This window comes from Neovison vison, chromosome 2 (assembly GCF_020171115.1).
Source record: "Neovison vison isolate M4711 chromosome 2, ASM_NN_V1, whole genome shotgun sequence".
NCBI lineage: Eukaryota > Metazoa > Chordata > Mammalia > Carnivora > Mustelidae > Neogale > Neogale vison.
The window spans coordinates 22904440-22926793 of NC_058092.1; positions in this window are offsets into that span (position 1 = coordinate 22904440).

Sequence of the window (22354 nt, forward strand, 5' to 3'; positions counted from 1 at the left end):
CACATGTGACCAGAGTCCCAATGACAGTGGTAGACAGTGCCCGGCCCCACCAGATGCCCAGCACTGAGGTGAGCACTTTGGACTCATTGGTCCAATTCATCATCACACAACCTATACAGCGGGTCCCATGAACGTCCTCATCCCATAGAGGAGGAGCTCAGAGAGGTGCTGGTACTTGCCCAAGCTGAGGAGAGGTAGACTCGGGCTTTGAGCCCCAGCTCCTAACCAGGGTATCACACAGCTCCTTCCAGACTCTTAGAAAAATCGTGGAGATCAGACTCACCATGATACTCAGGAGCCTCAGTTTCTCCATATATATATGAGGCAGCTGGTGTAGTTCTGTGGTTCTCTAGCCTGAGTCCATTTCAGAATCTTCTGGAACTTTTCAGCAGTGCTGAGGTCTGGGGCCTACCTCAGTATCTGGATGTTTTTAAAGCCCCAGCCTACCCCAGGACATTTTCTCCACACACCTATGCAGGGTCACACTACAGTGAGAGGGTCTAGAACCTGCACCCACTCTCCAGGGAATTCTCAGAGTGTCTGTGCAGCTGATCCCTAGAAAGAGCTGAGACAGAACGGGCTGGCATTGCATGTCTGTGACAGCAGCCCCAGAGGAGGCCCCGTAATGGATTCTGTTTGCACCTGGCTCTCTCAAGGCCTCTTTTGCCCCCTCCTCCTTCCTTGGAGCCGCCCATCCCCCTCTAAGCCTGGCCTGCAGATACCTTGAGGGATCCCTTCTGTCCCCACCACACATGGCTCCCCTCCGCCAGCAGCCCCAGCCTGGTGTAGAGCGGCTCTGGGAATGACGGAATGATTGGGAATGGGAAGAGGCGGGTAGTGCCTAGGAACAGGTGCCCCCCGATGGAAACGCCACCACAGAATTGCCATACTGGCTCCCAATTAGCAAATGAACACATACATGCACACACACACACACACGTCTTTGTTGCCTTTTCTTGCCTAACGACAATGTGGATTTGTCAGGTTCCTTAGCAATCCCCAAATAAAGGGGGGAAGGCTGGACCAGCTTGAAAGGTGCATGGTGGAGGGGCACCACCCCACACTAACAGACAGGGCTTTGCTTCTCCAAGGGAAGGGCACCTGCCCCATTTCCCAGAGGGATTGTACAAGGCAAGGGGTGACGCCACAACCTGAGGTTCTCAATGTGGCGGGAAAAGAGGAGCTGGGGCAGTCTCACTCCAATCTGGCCCAGGGGCCTCAGACCCACTTCTCTCCCCAAGCCTGCTCCTCCCTGGGATTTCCTGGCCCAGAAAGGCCTTCAAAAGCCCCAAGAAGCCCCCTGCTTCATCACAACCCTGCTGCCAAAGTTGAATTAAGTTATTCCTGCCCTCAGTTATCACTAAAGGTACCAAGCGCCCACTGTGAGTCTGCCCTGTACCAGGGACACAGCTGTGACCCAGATAGCCATGTTCCTGCCCTGTCACCACGGAGCTCACCCTCTAACAGAAAGACAGGAACGGCAGGCACACAGGTAATGACCCATAGCACACACGGTGCTGAAGGCTGCCTGGCCGCTGCAGGCAGGGAAAGGATTCAAAAGCCCAAGGCGGGGAGAACTTGGAAGAGTTGGGGTGGGGGGATTCTATGGCCGAGGGAGGCCTCAGGCTCCCACCCATGACCTGCTAAGTTTCTGGGAACAGGGATGTCTCACCTGCTTCCCAGTGAGCCTGGATTCTCCCAGTTAGACTCTTACTTCATTAGAGGCTGTGACCCCATTTCCAGACTCCAGTTTCTTCTCTGGCCCAGACTGGCCCCTCCCACAGGTCGGGATGGCCCCGCCCACAACTGGTGGCAGCCCCACCCCAGGTGGGCCTGGACACACCCACAATCCCGACAGCTGCTGGCACCTTGTGTTCTCCCTCCCTGACCGCTGCCCACTGACCTCTCCAACCCTCCCCTGTGGGAACCGGGACAGGGACTGTGTAACTGGACTGTGGCCAGAGCAGATGAGCACATTCTGGAACCCCTGGTAGCCCGCAAACAGCTGGGGGTGGGAGCAGACACACACCCCGGGAGCACTGGCTTCAGTCAAAGGCTTTTTCTCCACCATATTGGTCCCAATTCTGCCTCTGGTCCTGGGAGCGGAGAGGCCAGTCACTCTGGGGAAGCTTCGGAGGATGGGGGACAGGCAGAACACAGCAGCCCGTGGGCATCTGCTCCCGCTGTGGCTGCAGACGTGCCCAGGACAGCGGTGACCATCAGGGCCCCTGGCACAATGCACCTGCACATTCCAGTCTCCCGGCACCTGCATAACAGCCTCAGAGAGTAGGGTCCCCTCTCACATGAGGAGATCAAGACTCAAGAGAGGAACTGTCACTTGCCTGGCCCTGGTGTGGGGCCCTCTTGGCTCAGGTGTTGCTCAAAATCTCCCCAGTTTCCCAGTTGGCACCACTTTATCTGTAAGATGTAAACTCTGCCCGTGTTTTGAGGGTGGCATAGGAATGGCAACTGTCCCTTTTAGAGAAAGTGTGGGGAAGCAGGTGTCAGAGACGATAGAGTACTGTGTCCTCCAAGGCTACCCTTGTCCGAGATGACCATTCGGGAACAAATGTGGCCCATCTGCACACGGGCTCGGGATATGCTGCCGGAATTGCTACAAGGACAAGGGGATGAAGGAAGAATCCACCAGCCTGGAGCCGGGCGGGGCTGCCTATGATCTGGCAACCCAGGCTGGAGGGGCTAGGGGCCAGCGATGGGTGGGGAGGGGGCCCAAGGACCTCCCAGGGGCTCTTCCTAAGATAGAAACTGCTGGGTTGCTGACTCGAATTTATCCCGAGGGATCCAATTCCAGGAATTTTTTAGAACTGCCAGCAATAGAGTATATTTCTCTTGTGAACTTGAAATGGTAAGAAGGTCGGGCTGGAGCTGTGGGGGCCTCCAGGAGAAGAAGAACTTCCCTAGGTTCAGACATAAGTGGATTTGGGGCACCTCAAATCTACTTTGGCATGATAATAATCATCATAATAAATAATAACAGCAAGCATTCACACAGTGGGTGTAAATATGTGCCTGGAACTCTTTTAAACACTCTACACACCTATTCACTTATTTATTCTTCAGCACAACCCTATGAAGCACTCATTATTATTTCAGTTTTACAGAATGAGAAATTGAGGCACAGAGAGGTTAAGTACAATGCACTGGTCACACAGCTAGTACCTCCCAGAGACACATGCAGGCTGTCTGGCTTCAGAGTCTGGGTCCTTGACCACCTGAACACAATGTACCTGCATGAAACAGAGTGAAGAGGACAAAGCAAGAAAATACAAGCGACAGAGAGCTCAAGCAAAAGACGTTAGCGAGAGAATTACACAGCTAACTTGTCTTTTTAACAAGGATGTCATAGTTCGGGCTTCCACAAATATTTGCTAAACATCCACGGCATGTAAGGTCCCATGCTGGGCACTGGATGGGCCAGAGGGAGGGGACCAGTTGGGAAGTTATAGCAACAAGTGGACAAGGGGAGGCCCAGGAAAGAGAAGACCCACCATGGCACACAGCAGGTGAGGGCAGGTGCAATGATGGCACCCACTCCTCTTAGCCCCTGCACAGAGCTGCCCGCTCCAGGCTGCTTCTTGTCTCTGGTCAATCCAAATCAGAAAAAAACATGCAAATGAAAACACAGAAATACTCAATGCTGGTGAGTGTGTGGTGAGACAGGCAGATCATTTCACCTCTGAGCTCTGAGTTGCTCACCTATAAAAGAGGCCTGACCACATGGCTCTTCATGGCTATTGGACACAGAAAGGAGGTGACAAATGTGAAGCCCATGTGCACAGCAGTCTCATCAATGGCGGCGATGCCATTGCTGTTGAAATGTCGATGATTATGACGCATCCGTCTCCTCCCACACAGCAAGCTCCCAAGGGCAGGGACCAAGTCTGATTCAACACTGTATCCCCAGGTCTAGCTCAGGCCCCCAGAGGACTGTGAGCACTCAAGAAAGATGCTCATCATGCAGCCAGTTTATTCCACTAAATATGTGTCAACAGGCAATGTTCTAGATCCTGGAAATGCAGTGATAAACCAGACAGGCACAAATCCTTGAGGATCTCGACTGCTCTGGGCATGGAACCTGGAGCTGAGTTGTGTAGAAAGACATGAGGATCCAGAACACTGGGGCAGTGGGAATTTGGAAGATGGAGAAGTGCCCTTGAGGGTGCAGCCCAGAGCCCCCAGAACTGCGCCTGAGTTCACTGGCAGTCAGCCACCATGGACAGTTCCAGAGTTCTCCCACTCCCCACTGCAAGAACTGTATTTTTCTAGGCTGCTCTGGCTTTCTCTGACCCACAGGAGCCTGCTGAGCCTAGGTGCAGGAGGGAAGGGATACTTCACGCTTGGAGAGGTGACCCCCAACCAATAAGGACAGATGAGGGCAGAGGCATGTTTCCTCTGAGGGTCCCAGCCATCATGGGCCCTGTTCCCCACAGCAGTATCCTTGCTTGCTGCAACTTTACCTGACCTTCCTCCCTCCCTCATAGTTGCTCTCTCCCTCCCTCACTAATGTGTCCTGAAGTTACCTCCCAAATAAACCACCAGCAACTCAAAATCTTGATTCCAGGACTGTTTTTGCAGGTGCCCAACTAAGACAGAAGCCATCTAAATTCAACCCCATCTTTGTGCTGCTGAGCAAGCATGTCCAGAGAGAGCCAGTAACCCACCCAATTCTCACAGCAGTTTGGGGCAGAGCAGTCTCCCCACCCATGACCACCACCAAGGGCAGAGTCTGCAAAGCCAACCTATACTCTGCCTTCCCTTCCCTGGACCATGAGCTGGGCATTTAAAAAGTCTTTGGTCTGCAGTTAAAAACTGCAAAGAGATCATGTGATGACTTTTACATAAGAGTACTCGCCAACAAAGTGCTGCAGCCCCATCACCCCCGCCGCCACATACCCTTAAACACAGCCTGCATTTACTTCCAAAAAGGGCGGCTCTTTGGCATATCAGCGTGGGCTGCTGTGCTGCTCTGCAGAGCTTGAGAAAGACCATCACTTCCCCTCATCCTGCCTCCTTTTAAGGGAATCTGGGGCATTTCACACATGTGTGGTCTTGGAAGGAACTCCAGGCATCATCAGGCTCCACCCTCTGGGTCTAGAAGCAGAAGTGTGACTTTCTGTGTCCCAAAGGGTGCATGGATGGTCAGGGAGGGCAGTGACTCACCCAGGTGCACAGTGAGACCAGAGCAGAAGAGAGGGTCGAGTCCCAGTCTCCTTCAGCTTCTGGCTTCCTGTCCCACCACACACTCAGAAGCCAACTAAAACAGAACAAGCACCTTGCTACCTCAGGACCTTTGTACTTGCTGTTCTTGTTCTTTGGGGCTGGAAAAAAACATTTTTTTAAATAACGTGCTCCTTCTTGGGGCACCTCGGTGGCTTAGTTAAGCATCTGCCTTCAGCTCAAGTTATGATCCCAGCGTCCTGGGATCAAGCCCTGCATCAGGCTCCCTGCACAGCAGAGAGCCTGCTTCTCCCTCTCTAGCTCCCCTGCTTGTGTTCCCTCTCTCGCTATCTCTCTCTGTCATAAATAAGTAATAAAATCTTTTAAAAAAAAATAATGTGCCCCTTTTCTCACTCTGGCCCTGCACAAAGTTCTTCTCATTAGGATAATGGAGGGTCAAGATGGGCTGCCCTTAGGACATGGTCCTGAAATGGACCAAAGCCTGGGGACCACCTATTGGAACATAGTGGAGGGAACATGGGTGCTGATCAATGGTCTGGCCCAGATAATGATTAAATCCTGAAATCCTGTGATTCTGACTTGAAATGTTATGGTTTTAAGAGTCTACGAAGTGATAATTCTAAGATTGGGGGTGTGAGACTCTAGGACTGTAGGAGGGTTGAGTGCTGAGGTGCTGGGATCCTCACATGTGAGCCTTTGCGGCAGGAGAAAGGGCTATCTTCCTCTGGCTGAGAATAGGTTTTCCTTCTCCTTGCCCACCTCCACCAGTGTTGTGGGTGTGGTTCTCTGTGGCACGGGGAATGCCAAGTTGTCTTGCAGTTCCAGAGTCAGGCGTGGCCTTATCTACATGTTTCAGTTTCCAGAATAAACAGAAGACAAGTCTGCGGAGATTTCCTGCATGTAAGTGAGCTAATTCCTCTAGCCAGTGGCTGATCCAGACACGGATTTTAACAGGGTGCGGATCCCTCGCTCTCTGCAAGGTGGGGCTGGTGATGGGCTGCCGCGAGCCCAGCAGAGGCAGAAGGGACGAAGAGCCTCTGTGTGTGGAGGCTTCAGGCCCAGATGGGAGGAGGCAGGAGGCACAGAGCATCCCCCAGCTGGTATCGGCCACGTGGGCACCGGTGAGGCCCTTCTCCACCAGGCATCTGGGGTCTCCTGGGAACCCTGGGGTGTGGGCTCACTCAGGCTGGTGCAGTAGGAGCCTCCCCAGAGGGTTGAGAGGGGCAGGGAGGCCACCCCGCGGGGCAGACACTGCGCTGGGCACTGGCAGGGCTCCCAAGTCAGACCGACGGGAGCGGACCGCGGCTCCCACGCACCAGCTCAACCATGTGACCTTGAAGAGGCCACTTCTCCCCCCTGGATTCAGTTTCTTCAGTGGGACCACTTGTCCTGACCTCCTGCTGCCCAGTGGTTTCTGGGACTGGAGGGAGCCCCCAGCACAGGGCTGGGACCTGGTATCAATCCCAGCAAACACCCTCGTGCCCCCTGCTGGTTACCAGGCCCCATTTGGAGCGCTTTACACAGGTGCATCCTCACCCAGCCCAGGAGGGATGCTGTCGTGACCCCCTTCACAGAGCAGGAAACTGAAACACGAGGAGCTTGAGTATCTAGCCCAACAGCAGGCAGTTGATCTAAAGGCCTGTGAACATATGTAAAAACACTATGTTTTCCCCACAACCCTCCTCACTGGGTGTCAGGAATTGGCCACATGCCAGCACTGGCAGTGGGGACCAATGCTGGGGTCACAGCCTGGCAGCAGGGAAATGCGGGGGATGCCTCCAGCCTTGGCTCACACTGCCGTCTCCCTGGGACACGCTTCCCCGCCGGTCCATCCGGGGAACTCCTACTCGTGCTTCGAGGCCCGGGACCCGTGCTCTCCGTGCGCAGCCCCACCCCACCCTCCCATGCACCCCCACCTCCTCCCTCATTGCAAGCAGGGGCTGAAAAGCAGGATCTTGACCTCGGGACCTGCTGCTACTCCGCACTCCTCCCTTCTTCCAGCAACTTCCACCAAGCGTGGCCCCTGCCCAGTGAATCTTAGCTCATTTTCCAGGAGGGAAGACCAACCCTGGGACCTTGGTATTATTAACCCACCATAGGAAGACTCCCGGTCACAAAGGTCTTGTAATCTCCTAAGGCCACAGGCCCCACTAGCAGGTGGCAGTCCGGGACCTCTGACCCCACTCTGGTCACCAGGATCACTTGGTGGGGTTCACGGAGCGGCCGGTCCATTCAGAGGCTCTCCAGTGCCCCCTCAGGTCCATCCCTCCTTCCTATAGCCCTGAGGGTGGGAGTCACGCCTCGCTCCCACCCCCCCACACACACCGATGCCGGCGAGGCGCGTGCACTGACCGTGAGCAGATTGGATGCACCTTGCTTGAGCATTACAGGCGATGTGCTCAGGCCCCGGGTAATTCACTCACAACAACAGGCGGTAAACACGGACCCACTTTACCGCACTCACCTGGCGGGCATTGTAAGGACCTATTTAGCCAGAGCGACTCCATCTTGGTTAAAAGCCATTTTGTTGTTTGTGCAGTAAAACTTAAACTGAACCTCCTCCCCCTGCCCCCAGAGAACCTTACTTAGAAGCAAGTCTGGGAAACCAGTAAAATATGGCCAGCTAGTTCCTAATAACAGAGCCCAGAATACAAGGCCAGGTCAACCAGTTCTTGATAACAGAGCCCAGAATACAAGGAGGAGTCGGGCCAGGTGGAGACATCCAATCAGTAAGAAACACACATACTTTTCCCCTAACCACCAAAGAATGTAAACCCCGCCGTTTGGGCGCCAACCTTGAGCACCAATTCTGACCGGAGTAATAGGTTAGGTCAAACAGCTACTATAGGGTCAATTGTAATTCAGTTGACCACCTGCGTGTGACCTAACATGACTACAATCTCATTGGCCACCTATGTGTGACCAGACTTTTGCTCTATCAAAGGTAGTCTGTGAGACTGGGAGGGGTCGCCCTCTTCGGAGACGGCCCTGGCAGTTCAGTCTGACTTCTAATGCTTAGCATAGAATAAAGCTTTGCATAACTTTCACCTTATCTTAGTCTTGTTCCCCTGACCAATCAGTCTAACTTCTAATACTTATCATAAAATAAAGCCTTAAATAACTTTCACTTTGTCTCAGTCGCTTTTCGTTTAATAATGGACCTAACAGGCATCATTTCAGCTCCCCTGCCCTTCACTCTGAGACTCACCGGTGCTGGCTGCCCAAGGCCTATTGATTACCAAACTCTTAAAAATTTATGACTAGTTGGAATTAATTGGCCAAAGTGAGGAGTGAGTTTGTCTCAGGCCAAGCCTCCGTGGCCCCGGGCTCCGTGAGCCTGGAAGGGGGTAGACTCTGTAACAGAAACACCAGCCACAGAGACACAGAGACACCTGGGTCTCTGTCCTTCAGATGCTCTGATGGGGTCTGTCCCGGCCTGGGTTTGGACTGCCATCCTCATGCGCCTGCCCTATGGCCCCAGCGCCCCCATCTTGCCGGCTCCAATCCACCCTCCTTCCCCCAGTGGCCACCTGCTGGAACCCTGCCAGAACTCCCTGTCTCCCAAGACCGCCTCCACTGGGCACCCACCCTCATAACAGGCCACACCAGCCCGGCCAGCCAGAGTAAACACCTGACCTGTTTGCAGAACCCAGTCCCTGGAACTGTGCTCCAGGCCCAGGGGGAAGCCCCTGGGGCTCCTGGACCTTCCATAGTCAGGAAGAGAGTTGCTATAGTCTCACTGCTCGTAAGTTGAGGTTGCTTTCTGTCTTTATGCTCCCGGTGCCCTTTCCTTCACCCCAGGATGGGTATAATGTGGATGGCGTTTGTCTCCTAGCTCCTAGGATGTCCCACCTTCAGTGCCGAGCACATCCGGGCCAGCCTGGGGAGCCAGTGTGGACCTCTTGGGCCTGAAAATCACTCCCTTCCCTCCTCGGTGCCCCCTACCCATGACCCTCCATTGCCCACATCAATATAGCCCGTGTGTCATATGAAAACCCCAAGATGCTGGGTGAGGGCAGGCAGTGGCACCAGAAAGGACACTGGCCCAGGAGTCGCAGGCTCAGGAGCTAGTCCTGCTCCATCACTGGCCTTGGCAAGCCCCCTCCTGGGCTGGGCCTCAGTTATTTCACAGGTGTGTGTAGGGCTTTGAAGTAGATGATGTCTTATGATCTGGAGCATTCCTGGAGCAGGCCGGTGTAGACTGTAGAGTGCTCACTAGCACAGCCACCAAGCGCTGTGGAGCACGCGGCCGGCAGGCTCTGCACTGGGCACCTGTCACACAGCCTAGGCATCACAAGTATTCTTGGCCCCATGTTCCAGAGGCACAGACAGGGCAAGCATCCTGCAAGTTGGCACAGCCCCAACAGTGAGGACAGCAGAGCCCTTGGTGCCCTGTTCCTTGCCTGCCCCATGCCGGGATTGTCCTGACACATTAAGAGACCCCAGCCCCAGAGCCTACTCCCCATTGTAGCTGAGCAGAGAGCAAAAGGTTCACTGCTGGTTTTCCCCAAAATTGCAATTCAGCTGCTGGCTGCTCAGGGCCCATCTTCCTCTTGGCCTCAGATGCCTTTCACATCATGCCATTCTCCTTAGTAAGATTCATCATGTTATCTTATACAAGGAATACCCAAAACTAAATAATCCGATCAAAACTGGGCAGAGGGCCCGAAGAGACATTTTTCCAAAGAAGACATGCAGATGGCCAGCAGGCACATGAAAAGTTCCTCAATAGCGCTCATCGCCAAGGAAATGCAAAGCAAAACCACATTGAGTTATCACCTCCCCCAGTCAGAATGGCTAAAATAAAAAACACTAGAAACAACAAGTGTCGACGAGGATGTGGAGGAAAAGGAACCCTCGTACCCTGTTGATGGGAATGCAAACCGGGGTAGCCACCGTGGGAAACAGTATGGGGGTTCATCAGAAAATTAAAAAGAGAACGACCCTGTGATCCAGTAATTCCAGTACTGAGTGTTTACCCGAAGACTCCGAAAACACTAATTTGAAAAGACGTATGCACCCCTAGGTTCACTGCAGCGTTATTTACAATAGCCAAGACAGGAAAGCAACCCAAACGTGCGTCAGCAGATGAATGCATTAAGAAGATGTGGTATGTATCTACGATGGGCTATCGCTCAGCCACGAGAAAGAATGAGAACTTATCATTTGAAAGGACATGGATGGATCGAAAGGGTACTATGCAAAGTGAAATAAATCAGACAGAGAAAGACAAATACCCTGTGATGTGCCTCGTATGTAGAATTTAAGAAACAAAACAAATGAACAAACAAAAAAAAAGACATACCCAGAAACAGACTCTTCAATATGGAGAATAAATGGTGGCTGCCAGAAGGGAGGGGGTGGAGGGGGATGGGGGAAACAGGGGAAGGGGATTAAGAGCTCACTTATTATAATGAGCACTGAGAAATGTATATAATTACTGAATCGTTACATGGTACACCTGAAGCTAATATAGTCCTCTACATTAATTATGCTTCAATTAAGTAAAAGATTTGAGAAGCAGCGAAGTTTTTTTTCTTAAGGGGAAAAAAAAAAAAAAAAGGATTCACGTTTTGTTAAGCATCCAGACTGTAGACCCAGGGAGGTTGCTCAGTGACCCCATTGCCCTGTCTGGGGACAGCAAGATCACAGAGGAACCTGGGTCCATGCAGGGCTGAGTGAGAGCCAGGAGGCCAAAAAGTGTCTCCCTGAAGACCCTGCAGCTCCGAGGTGATAAGGCTGGAAGGATTCAGACGCCAGCTCTAGCCCCCAGCACGTAGCCTCTGATCACCTCCATCTTCTCCCTGAGCCCGGGACCATCGCAGACCCTGCTCCCAGGGAGCACCCAACGCAGGCCACTTAGTAAATATACACATGTTTAGGAGGGATAAGAATGAGTGAATCCTTCTACTGAAATGAAGTTAATGGTAATAGTAGGAAAGGAATCCTTTCCAAGATAAGCTCCTGTTCTCTAAATGGACATCCCCATATTCCAAATGCCTGCTCCAGGCATTTCCCGGACAGGACACAAAGACATCTTCAGCTAGAATGTTCCCAAGAGGGCTCCAATTTCCTCCCTTGTACTTCCCAGCTTCCCAGTGCCGCCCACCCCCACTGACCCAAGCCCACCACCTGGGAACCCCGTGATTGCTCTGGTCTTTTGTTCTCACATCTGACCCTCCAGCCAGTGCTGAGCTTCTCCCCGCAATACCCAACCCCGTTCCAACCACGTCTCTACCTCCTGCCCTCTGCCCTGGTCCAGGCCTGCCACCTGCTGTAGCCCCCAACTGCCCAGCCCCCTGTTGTCACCCATGCTGTTCCTCCCACAGCCATTCCTGCCACAGACAGATAGGACCACAGCATTCCTCTGCTTAGAACTCATCCAAACTGCCTCCCCAATAACAATAACACTCCAGCTCCTTCCCACATGGCCTGCACATCTGGCCCCTATCTGGCCCTTCAGCCCTTCAACCCTGCTATTCCTGATCCACGGACTCCCTTCCCCTGGCTGGTTAATTCTTGTTCTCAGAGGCCAACTTCAAGGTTCCCCTCCTCCAACTTCTCTTCCCCAGTGCTGTGTAAAGTACACAGGATCCCCTGCACTGGGGATCCCTTAAATCCCCTTCCAGACCCTCTGTCCAGCCTTGTCCCCTTGCTCTGGGCTCCCAAGGGGCTAGGAGGTCCTGAACCACCTCTGACTTCCAGGCAGGTTTGGTTAACAAGAAGCCCCAGGAGGAGATCAGGGCAGGAGGGGAGGAAGCCAGAACATTGATCCCTCCTGGTCCCCCGCTACACACACACTTTGCTCCTGGGCTGGCTCTGTCCCAGACAAGGAGTTCCAGCTGCTGTCACATGGCTCGGCTCCTCCAGCCAGCTCTGTCTCCAGTTCTAGTCACCACTCTTCTGACCTTGTCAAGCTTAAGGTAGCAAATACAGCTCCTCTTCTGGGGTTTTCTTCCTCGCTGCCCCCCTTTATAAACAGGTTCTTTGTATCATTCTTCTCAAATACATGACTGCCGCCCACTGGGTCCCGGCTGGTATACTACCCACCCTCACCACCCTGTTCCAACTCCCCACAGAACATCTCACTGTCTGAATGTATTTCTTGTTCATTACCTGTGTCCCCCCACCAGAATAGAAGCTCTATCTGAGAAAGGGGCCCTTATTATGTCATGTGTCAGAGGAATAGGGCAAGCAAGCTCGCACCTTCTAACACTGTCCTCAGACTCTCAGGAAAACCCAGCCAATTCTGTGACAGTTCCTTGTTAAATCACGCTGACTTTTAAGTGTCTTCACACGGCATTTCCCAAACTGGGATCAGGTGGCACTCATTTGGGGAGTGTTAACAGTTGGCAACCTTACACCATGTGCCTGGTTTTTCTGATTTCACTGTGAGTCTGGGACCATCTCATCCCAGGATGTCCTGACATCACACTCAGTTCTATCCACTGACCCCAGTCAGGACTGGGGACACCATCAGTCCCTGTCCCCTCCACAGCCCAAAGCGCCCCAGAGTGAGGGTTCACTCCATAGGCTTAATTTCAGCCCCCTTCACCCAAGTCCACACCTCTGGCCCAAACTCACCCTCCTTCATCTGCCCTGGGCTTGGGATTCGGGCCCAGCGAGCCCCAGGCTTGAGATCCAAGTGTCTCAGGCAGGAGCATCAGTCCTGGGTCAGGAGTTCAAATCCTGGTCTCTTCTGTCACCTACTCACCAACGTGACCTTGGGCAGGCTCTGGGCCTCAGTTTCCCCAACTACTTCTGCTATCCCTTCTACCTGGTGTTCCCTTCTGCCCAAGCAGGTTGGACCGTCTGCTCTCCCAACGTGTCCCCCACTCTGGCTTGTGAGGTCCTGCCCAGCTTGGCACAGGTCCCGTTGATGGTCAGCTCTCTCTGGGAGGTGAGAGGAGGGAAAAAATATCAGCCTGACCATGATAGGGAATTACAGATAGCGGAAGTCAGAGCGCCACGCTGGTCCCTGCTGGCCTGACTGACCACAGAGATTTTCAGTTCCTACAGGGGCCACACAGCCATGATGGGCAAGATGGGGTCCAGACACTTTGCCCCTCCTCCAAGATGGGGGTCTCGAACTAGAGAAGCCCATGAGAAGGAATGAAGCTCCTCCTTGATGATATCTTTGGGGACATGACATCTGACAGCAGGAAAGGGGGCGTGGGAACAGGTCTCGAGCATCACCATCATCATCGTCGTCACCATGACAACTGACAGGAAGAGCCCCTCGCCCCTGTCCTGAGGGCTGACTGTGGAATGACTCACTTGACTCCTAACAGCCTGTGAGGAAGGCAGTGTTCTCACCGCCTCTGCTGTCCAAGTGAGAACAAGGCTTCGAGAGGTGACATTCCTCACCCAAAGCCACCAAGCTTGTGAGTGACTCTAAAAAGGCTGTGACAGGCCTGAGCCCCAGCCTGAGCTTGTCCTGCTTGTTCTGGTGACATGCTGCCACAAGCACAGCCCTCACTGTCCCCTGGAGATCAAACAACCAAGGACAAGAGCCCAATAGAGTCAGGGTCAAGGTGGGGGGTCTTCGGCCTCCCACCTGTCACCTGGCACATCTGGGCACTTAGCCCATATCAGGGAGGCCGATGCTTCAGTCCAGAGGCTGGGTCGGGGGAAGGATTGTCACCAGACACGTAGCTTAGTACTCCTTTACAGATTCTTCCCCATGGTGTCCTCCTGGCTGGATTTGCTCAGCCCCGTGGATGGGCAGGGGGCCTGAGAGTGAGCTATTTTCCCTTGCCCTGGGCCTGTTTGCAGCAGCACAACCGGATTCTAGATTTTGTAGGAAAATAGACCAACAGTGAGGCATTGGATGACTGGCTGGTCTTAGAACTAAAAAGAGGGAGACAATTCAGTCTTCAGGGATGAGCAGTCAGGTCTAGAAGGAACCTATGCCCAGTGTTTGTGGGGTCAGGGCTGGGATGAGCTTCTCCCCACCACTGCCTGCTCTCTTTTCCATCCAGGGCAGAGATAGCATCTGGGCAAGAATCCGGGCTAATCCCTGGCATGTGGACAGGCAGGTCCGCCTTCCATGCCAGCCCCTCTGAGATCACCTACTGTGGGAGTCAGCAGATTCGGTCAATGTAAAAATCAGAACACTATCAAGAACAGAACATGGAACAGATAACAGGTGGACAGAAGTGCCTTCCATTGCCAACTTCCCTGACTGGGTTGGAGCCCGCTGGGTACAAAAATGTTCTCTGCCTAGGGGAGCAGGCTGGTCTGAGAGGCACCGGGATCAAGGGGCCACCTGCGAGGAGGGACCCTGAAGCTGCCCACACAGGTTCCCCCAGGCCAAAAAACAAATCAATTAACCCATTGTCTCAACCCCTGAGCACCAAATGCTGATGAGGAAAAAAGAAGAGGAAGAGCCGGAGGTCTGCGTAAGGGTTAAAGAAGGTAAAACGTGCTCACACGAACACCTGTCCAGCGGCGGCATTCAGGGAGGGACCTATCGGGGGCAAGGCAGAGCTGCTCCCCTCATGTCAATGAACGTTTGGATCATTTCCCGTTTGGGGTTATTGCAAATGAGCCTGCTGTGAACATTCATGTTCGAGTCTTTGTATAGACATATGCTTTCATTTGTCTTCAGTCAACTCCTCGGATGGCATTTGCGACAGCAGAGGAGGGGTGTGTTTAAGCAGCTGCCCACCTGTTTTCCCCGGGTGCCATGTCGTCCCCTGGGTGCTTGAGTGCTCCGTTTCCTCCACGTCCTTGCCACCAGCTGCTGTGTTCAGTCTTCAGGGTCTCAGCCACTCTGATAGGCGTGCGATGGTGTCTCCTTGTGGCTTTATTGTGTATTTCCCTAATGACTAAGAAGATTGAGCATCTTTTGCATATCTGCCGTCTGTCCCAGCCCGTGCTGAGTTTCATTTTGAGTTCCTCCAACTCGGAAGTCCTAATCTTGCTTTCCCCTGTGCTCTCACCGGGGAAAACATGGTGCCCGGGACTTATAGGAGCCGGGTACACACTGCAAAGAAAATAAATGGACCCTGAAATCTCCCCTCTCCTGGCCCCCACAGCTCTCTCCCCTCCCCCAGGAACCCTCAGGCTGCAAAGGACCTAGAAGGGCCCCATGAAATGAAGACCCACAAAGGAAATCTGCACACACACACCCCCACTGCAGCCCCCATGTCTGCTCATTTGACCTTAGGAGGAAGATTGCTGGGCTCAAGGAAGGGGCCTGCATTTCTATGTGCAAGCTGCCCCCAGGCGGAGATTTGAAATGGGATCAGGGATGTTGGTCTGGGACCGGTCTTGATTCTCCTGTGCCAGAGAATATCAAAGTAAAAGGAAAGTAACACCAGGTCTGAACATGTCCCCAACACTTTACAACATATGGATAATAAGCCCCACAGAGAGGGCTGGGCTGCAGAGCCCACCAGGCCTGCCCTAAAAGCCCCAACTGGAATCTGCCACTGGCCACTTGTGTGACCTTGGGCAGCTGTTATTATTACCAGCCCCATGCTAGAGGAGACAGAGAATGCTCATGGTGATGTGACCTCCCCAGAGCGTGGTGGTGGGCTAGGAAGAGCAAGATCTGGAAGAAGAGCGTTCTGACTCCCTGCTCAGGACTCCACACACTGTGTCTTAGACTCTCAGGAGGAGGGTGACAAGGGACTGCTCAGTTTCACCCAGCAAAGAAGGGATGCAGGGTCTCCCATGTTCTGCCAGGGACCGAATGTAGCCCCAGGACACCCAGAATGGCTGGACGCTCTGCAGAGCACAGTGAGGACAGGTCCTGGCAGGGCAGCTGGGTACACAGTGGCCAGAATGTCATCCCCCACCATCCCCTTGAAAACTATGCATTCACAATTATGTTTATATCCATTTATTCATTTGTTGACCCAGAGAATGCAGAAAAGGTCAGACTCAGTCCCCACTGGGGAAAACTTTCATTGCCTGAAGGAGGCTGGCCTGGAAACAAAGGGGAAACAGCATGGCCATTGTCTCTGTAATCACTGCCCCTGTTTTACAGGGAAAAGATGGGGTCCCAGAGAAGTCTAGTGATTTGTCCAAGGTCACACAGCTCAGGATGGCAGATGAGGTCCAAACCCCAGGCACCCACCACTAAGGCCCAGGCTCCTTCCCCCACCCTACCCTGTCCCACAGAGCACAGAAGAGGATTAGGAAAGGAAGAAGTCAGCATGGGCTGGAGGCATCAGGGAGGACTTCCTGGAGGAGGGGAACCCCAGGCTGGGCCCTGAAGGACAAACTAGAGGAGAAGAGCATGCAGGGAGGATGAAGCAGCTCCTAATGTGCTGCTCCCAGCTCTTTAGGCCTCTGGGTCTGGAATTCTCTATGAGGAAGTTCAGGGTCTTCCTGGAGCAGGGGTCCTAGGACCCTCTCCCCAGAGCAGGAGGACCTGTGTCCTGCCAGGTTGGAGGTGGCTCCCAGGTACAGGGAGGTGGGCAGTGAAAGCAGGAGTTCCTGGGAATGTCTATTCTCTTGGCTTCTGTCCCAGGCACTCCTGAATGGAAGTGAGGATGGCAGTGACCTTGCCAGTCTGCTGTGAGGGGACCACGGTCTCTCAGGCGCTCCGGGGATGGCCATCAGCCCCACAGGCAGTGCACACCCCCTCCCCCAAGTGTCCCCTCACTGGAGGTTCCCTCCAGATCCCCTAAGTGAGCAGCGCCCTGGAAGGCCACAGTCAGGGAAATAAGTCCACCTCCCGCCCTGCCCCACTATGGACGCCCGTTTCCCTGTACTGAGCCTGCAGAAGGGCGACAGCGGCCCCTTGGGCAGGAAAACACGCACCCACATGGCTTGGTGGGGGGTTCTCGGTGAGCAGAGCTAGAGAAACAGGGACTGTTTCAGGAGCAGAGGCCTGTGGGGGTGGGAGCCGCACCCCTTCTCTGCCCAGCCCAGCTTTCCAGAGGGGCTGGGAGCTGAGCCAGCGACTCTTCCAATCTCAACTCCCCAACCCCCTCCTGCCCGCCCTTCCTCCCTCCCTTCCTTCCAAAGATGTTTATTGATGCCAGTTAGGTGCAGACTGGGGGTGCCACCAGGAGCGGGCACAAATGAGACCAGTATCCCCATCTTGGAGAGAGAAGTTCACTAACAGAGGCAGACCCTGTAGTGACAACATTCATTTATTTCTTCAGTACATTTGTAGAGCACTGGCTATATGAGAGCCACTGTGTGGGGGAATTAAAACTCCCAGAGTCCCTACCCCACAGATCTTCAAGTCTAGAGGGGGACACAGAGATTAATCAATCACACAAAGTCTAAGGTTGGAAGTATCCTCTAGGTTGGCTGGGGCTAGGTCAGGGTCCACAGAGCGATCTCTGCAGACTAGAAAGGCAGAGCTGGGATAGAAAGGAGTTATCAGGTGAGTTTGGGGATGAGGGATAGCATTTGAGCACAGGGGCAGCATGTGTAAAGGCCCTGTGGTTGGACAGCTGTTGGCCACCATAGAGAACTCCTAGGCCTGTATGACTAGAGAGCAGAGGGCAGGTGAAATGAGTCTGGGGTGGGGGAGGCGAGGGCCAGACTGTGTGGAGCCTCCAGAGCCACAGAAGGGATTTGGGTTCTGTCCCAAGAGTAGCAGGACCCCTCTGAAGTGGGGTAACAAGTCCAGAGGTCCAGGAGAGGAATTGGTAGGACAGTAGTTGTGTTTCCAGAAAAATCCCAAGGCCATGTGAGGTGAACTGTGATAGAGGCAGGTGTGGAGACAGTGAAACCTGAAGGGGAAGGGACCCTTAAAGGAAGAACAATGGCTTTGGTGGAGCCAGAGACAAGAATACACATCCATGTGATGTCCTTGGGGTCATTCACCCCAGATTTGCTGAGCATCTACTATGCACCAGGCCTTGTGCTCAGCACAAGGTCCCCAATGACGCACAAGAACAATGGAGTCCTGGCCTTGTGGAGAACTACACTCCAGTGTGGCAGAAGGAGCAGAAGCTTCTCTGAGGCCTCAAGGAGGTCCAGCGCTATCAGGAACACCAGGAACCTGTGACAATCAGTGGCCTCTCATATGGTGAAAAAGAAAAGACAGGACTCACATCTCAGCCAGGGAGGGACCCATGCAAGCTAAAAACCCTTCACATGAGCACACATCTGAGGGGTTCAGTGAAAGGGTAGAAGCAGCTCTTGTGGGATCAGTCAAGGCAGAACCGGGCCTTATGGGACCTGGAGAGTCATTGGGCTCATTATCCCCACATGCCCTCTCTGAGAGCTCCCATGGTCTTTGCTGGAATGTGATCCATTTTGACAACTCCTAAGTGGTGTCCTTCTCGCTGGGCTGTACACACATACCCCCTTGTGTGGATCTGTCTGCATGACCAAGAACCTGCCCAGCTCAGCCTGATGGTCTCAGCTGCAGAAGGAGGCTCCCTGCAACTTGACAAGACAGACGTCTTCATCCCCACCCTGAAGCTCAGAGAGGTAATGTCACTTGCCCAAGATCACACAGTTCCTAAGGGACAACACCACAGTGTCCAGGCTGGCGATGGCATGAGGAGGAGTCATTGTGAGCAGAGGGCACTGCCCACCCTTATCTCCACTCTGATGTCAAAGACTGGTACCTCTGAGGGCCAGGCAGTCCCATGGTGATTGCTATAGTGAATGTCCATTGAGAGTTTCCTGTGTGTTCACAGTAAAGATAGAAAACACTAAAACTATCTACTAGTTTATTTCATCTTAACAAAAACCCATGAAGATGTATCAGTCAGTATAATGCTGTGTAACAAACAACACCAAAAAATGCTTTAAGACAAAAGGATTCACTTCTCTTACAAGCCCGTGGGTCCAATGAGTAGTTTGATTCTGAGTTTGGCTGGCTTGCCCATGGACCTGCAGTTAGCCCAGAACTTGGCATTAGGTAGGTTTTGCTAATGTTGGTGGAAATAAATGGGATCTTGTCTTCTAACACAGTGGCCCAAGATGGTCCTCCTGGAGATCACAGAGATCCAAGACAGCCAACAGAAGCTCAAGCCTTGGGAGGACTGGTCTTCCGTGTCACTTCTACCATATTCCGTGGGCCAGAAAAAGCCACAGTCCAGCCTTATGGAGTGGGAAAGAGACCTAGGGATAGGAAAGACCCCACCTCTTGATGGGAAGAGCTGAAATTAACATGGCGAAGGACATATAGACACTAGACACTAGGAGTAGAGACTCGGGGTCTTTTTTTTTAAGTTTTTTTATATAAATTCAATTAATTAACATATAATGTATTCTTGGTTTCGGAAGTACAGACCTGTGATTCACCAGTCTTACATAACACCCAGTGCTCATTACATCACATGCCCTCCTTAATGTTCGTCCCCCTGTTACCCCATCACTCCACGCCCCCACCCTTCCAGCAACCTTCAGTTTGTTTCCTATGATTAAGAGTCTCCTGGGATGCCTGGGTGGCTCAGTTGGTTAAGCAGCTGCCTTCAACTCAGGTCATGATCGAGTCTGACCTGGGATCGAGTCTCACATTGAGCTCCTTGCTCGGCAGGGAGCCTGCTTCTCCCTCTGCCACTGCCTGCCATTCTGTCTGCCTGTGTTCACTCTCTCTCCCTCTCTCTCTCTCTGATAAATAAATAAAATATTTTTTTAAAAGGAGTCTCTTATGGTTTGTCTCCCTCCTTGGTTTTGTCTTGTTTTATTTTTTCTTCTCTTCCCCTGTGAGCCTCTGATTTGTTTCTTAAATTCCACATATCAGTGAGATCATATGAAGACTGTCTTTCTTTGATTTCTGATTGACTTACTTTGATTAGCATAATATGCTCTAGTTCCAACCACGTCATTGCAAATGGCAAGATTTCATTTTTTGATGGCTGTGTAATATTCCATTGTGCATGTGTGTGTGTGCACCACATTTTCTTTAACCATTCATCTATCAGTGGACATCTAGGTTCTTTCCATAGTTTGGCTATTGTACACATTGCTCCTATAAACATTGGGGTGCAGGTGCCCCTTCAGATCACTACATTTGTATCTTTGGGGTAATTACCCAGTAGTACAATTGCTGGATCATAGGGTAGCTCTATTTTCAAATTTTTGAGAAATCTCCATCCAGTTTTCCAGAGTGGCTGCACCAGCTTGCATTCCCACCAACAATGTAGGAGGGTTCCCCCTTCTCCATACACCTGTTGTTTCCTGACTTGTTAATTTTCACCATTCTGACTGGTGTGAGGTGGTATTTCATTGCAGTTTTGATTTGTATTTCCCTGATGCTGAGTGATTTGGAGAATTTTTTCTTGTGTCCGTTGGCCATTTGTATGTCTTTGCAGAAATGTCTGTTCATTTCTCTGCCCATTTCTTTTTTTTTTCCAGATTTTATTTACTTACTTGACAGAAATAACAAGTAGGCAGAGAGACGGGCAGAGAGAGAGGAGGAAGCAGGTTTCCCGCTGAGCAGAGAGTCTGATGCGGGGCTTGATCCCAGGACCCTGAGATAATGACCGGAGCCAAAGGCAGAGGCTTAACCCACTGAGCCATTCAGGTGCCCCCTTCTGCCCATTTCTTGATTGGATTATTTGTTCTTTGGGCATTGAATTTGATACATTACTTATAGATTTTATCTATATCTGATATGTCATGTGCAAATATCTTCTCCCATTGGTTGTCTTTTGGTTTTGTCAACTGTTTCCCTTGCTGTGCAAAAGCTTTATGTCTTTATGAAGTCCTAGTAGTTCATTTTTGCCTTTATTTCTCTTGGCTTTGGAGACATGTCTAGCAAGGAGTTGCTGCAGCCAAGGTCACAAGTTGCTGCTGCCTGTGTTCTCCTCAAGGATTTTAATCATTCCTGTCTCACATTTAGGTCTTTTCACCTATTTTGAGTCTATTTTTGTGTATGGTGTAATGTGTGTGGTCCGGTTTCATTGTGTATGGTCCAGTTTCATTCTTCTGCCTGTGGCTGTCCAATTTTCCCAACACCATTTGTTGAAGAGACCCTTTTTTCCACTGTATATTCTTTCTGGCTTTATCAGAGATTAGTTGACCATAGCGTTGAGAGTCCATTTCTGGATTCTCTCTTCTGTTCCATTGACCCATGTGTCTGTTTTAATGATTACAGCTTTGCAATAGAACTTGAAGTCTGGAATTGTGATGCCACCAGTTTTGGTTTTCTTTTCCAACACTCCTTTGACTATTTGGCGTCCTTCTATTTCCATACAAATTTTAGGATTATTTGTTCCAGTTCTGTGAAAAAAGTTAATGGTATTTTGATAGGGATTGCTTTGAATGTGTAGATTGCTCCAGGTAACACTGACATTTTAACAATATTTGTTCTAATCTGTGAGCATGGAATGTTTTTCCATTTCTTTGTGGCTTCCTCAATTTCTCTCAAGAGTAATCTATAGTTTTCTGAGTACAAATCCTTTGCCTCTTGGTTAAGTTTATTCCTAGGTATCTTACTGTTTGGGGTGCAATTGTAAATGGGATTGACTCCTTAATTTCTCTATCTTCTGTCTCATTGTTGGCATATAGAAGTGCAACTGATTTCTGTGAAGTTATTCTTAGAAAACATATTATAAGCCCTAAGGAATGGGTATGGAAGCAGCTGAAATGTCAGCAGTGTTCCTGATCTTGGGCTATCAAACAGAATGCCCCGGTAGGAATAGGAGCCCATAGTCCCCAGGGGCAGGGCAAAAGCTAGGGGCTATGAAAGAATATAACCCTCAGTCTCCCCTTTCTGCATCTGGTGATGGCCAGCCCAAACATCCCCTTCCTTCCTTATCCCATAACTGACTCCCTGCCAGCCTACACAAGCCTACTTCAAGACACTAGCCATCCCTTTGTACTCCTTTCCCACACTTAGAGGCATCTGTCCTTGTTTTTCTGATTAAATAAATAAATAAATAAATAAAAGCTATGTGCAGGATTCAGCTGCTGCTGCTCTCCTTTGTAGAGGCAGCCTTGCACAGCCGCTCAGATTGGTGTCTGAGAACTTTATTTCAGTGTGTGATGACAATTTCTGTGCATTGATTTTATATCCTGCCACTTTGCTGAATTCCTGTATGAGTTCTAGCAATTTGAGGGTGGAGTCTCTTGAGTTTTCCCCATAGAGTATCACGTCATCTGCAAAGAATGAGTTTGACTTCTTTGCCAATTCAGATGCATTTTATTCCTTTTTGTTGTCCGATTGTTGACCCTAGGACTTCTAGTACTATGTTAAACAGCTGCGGTGAGAGTGGACAGCCCT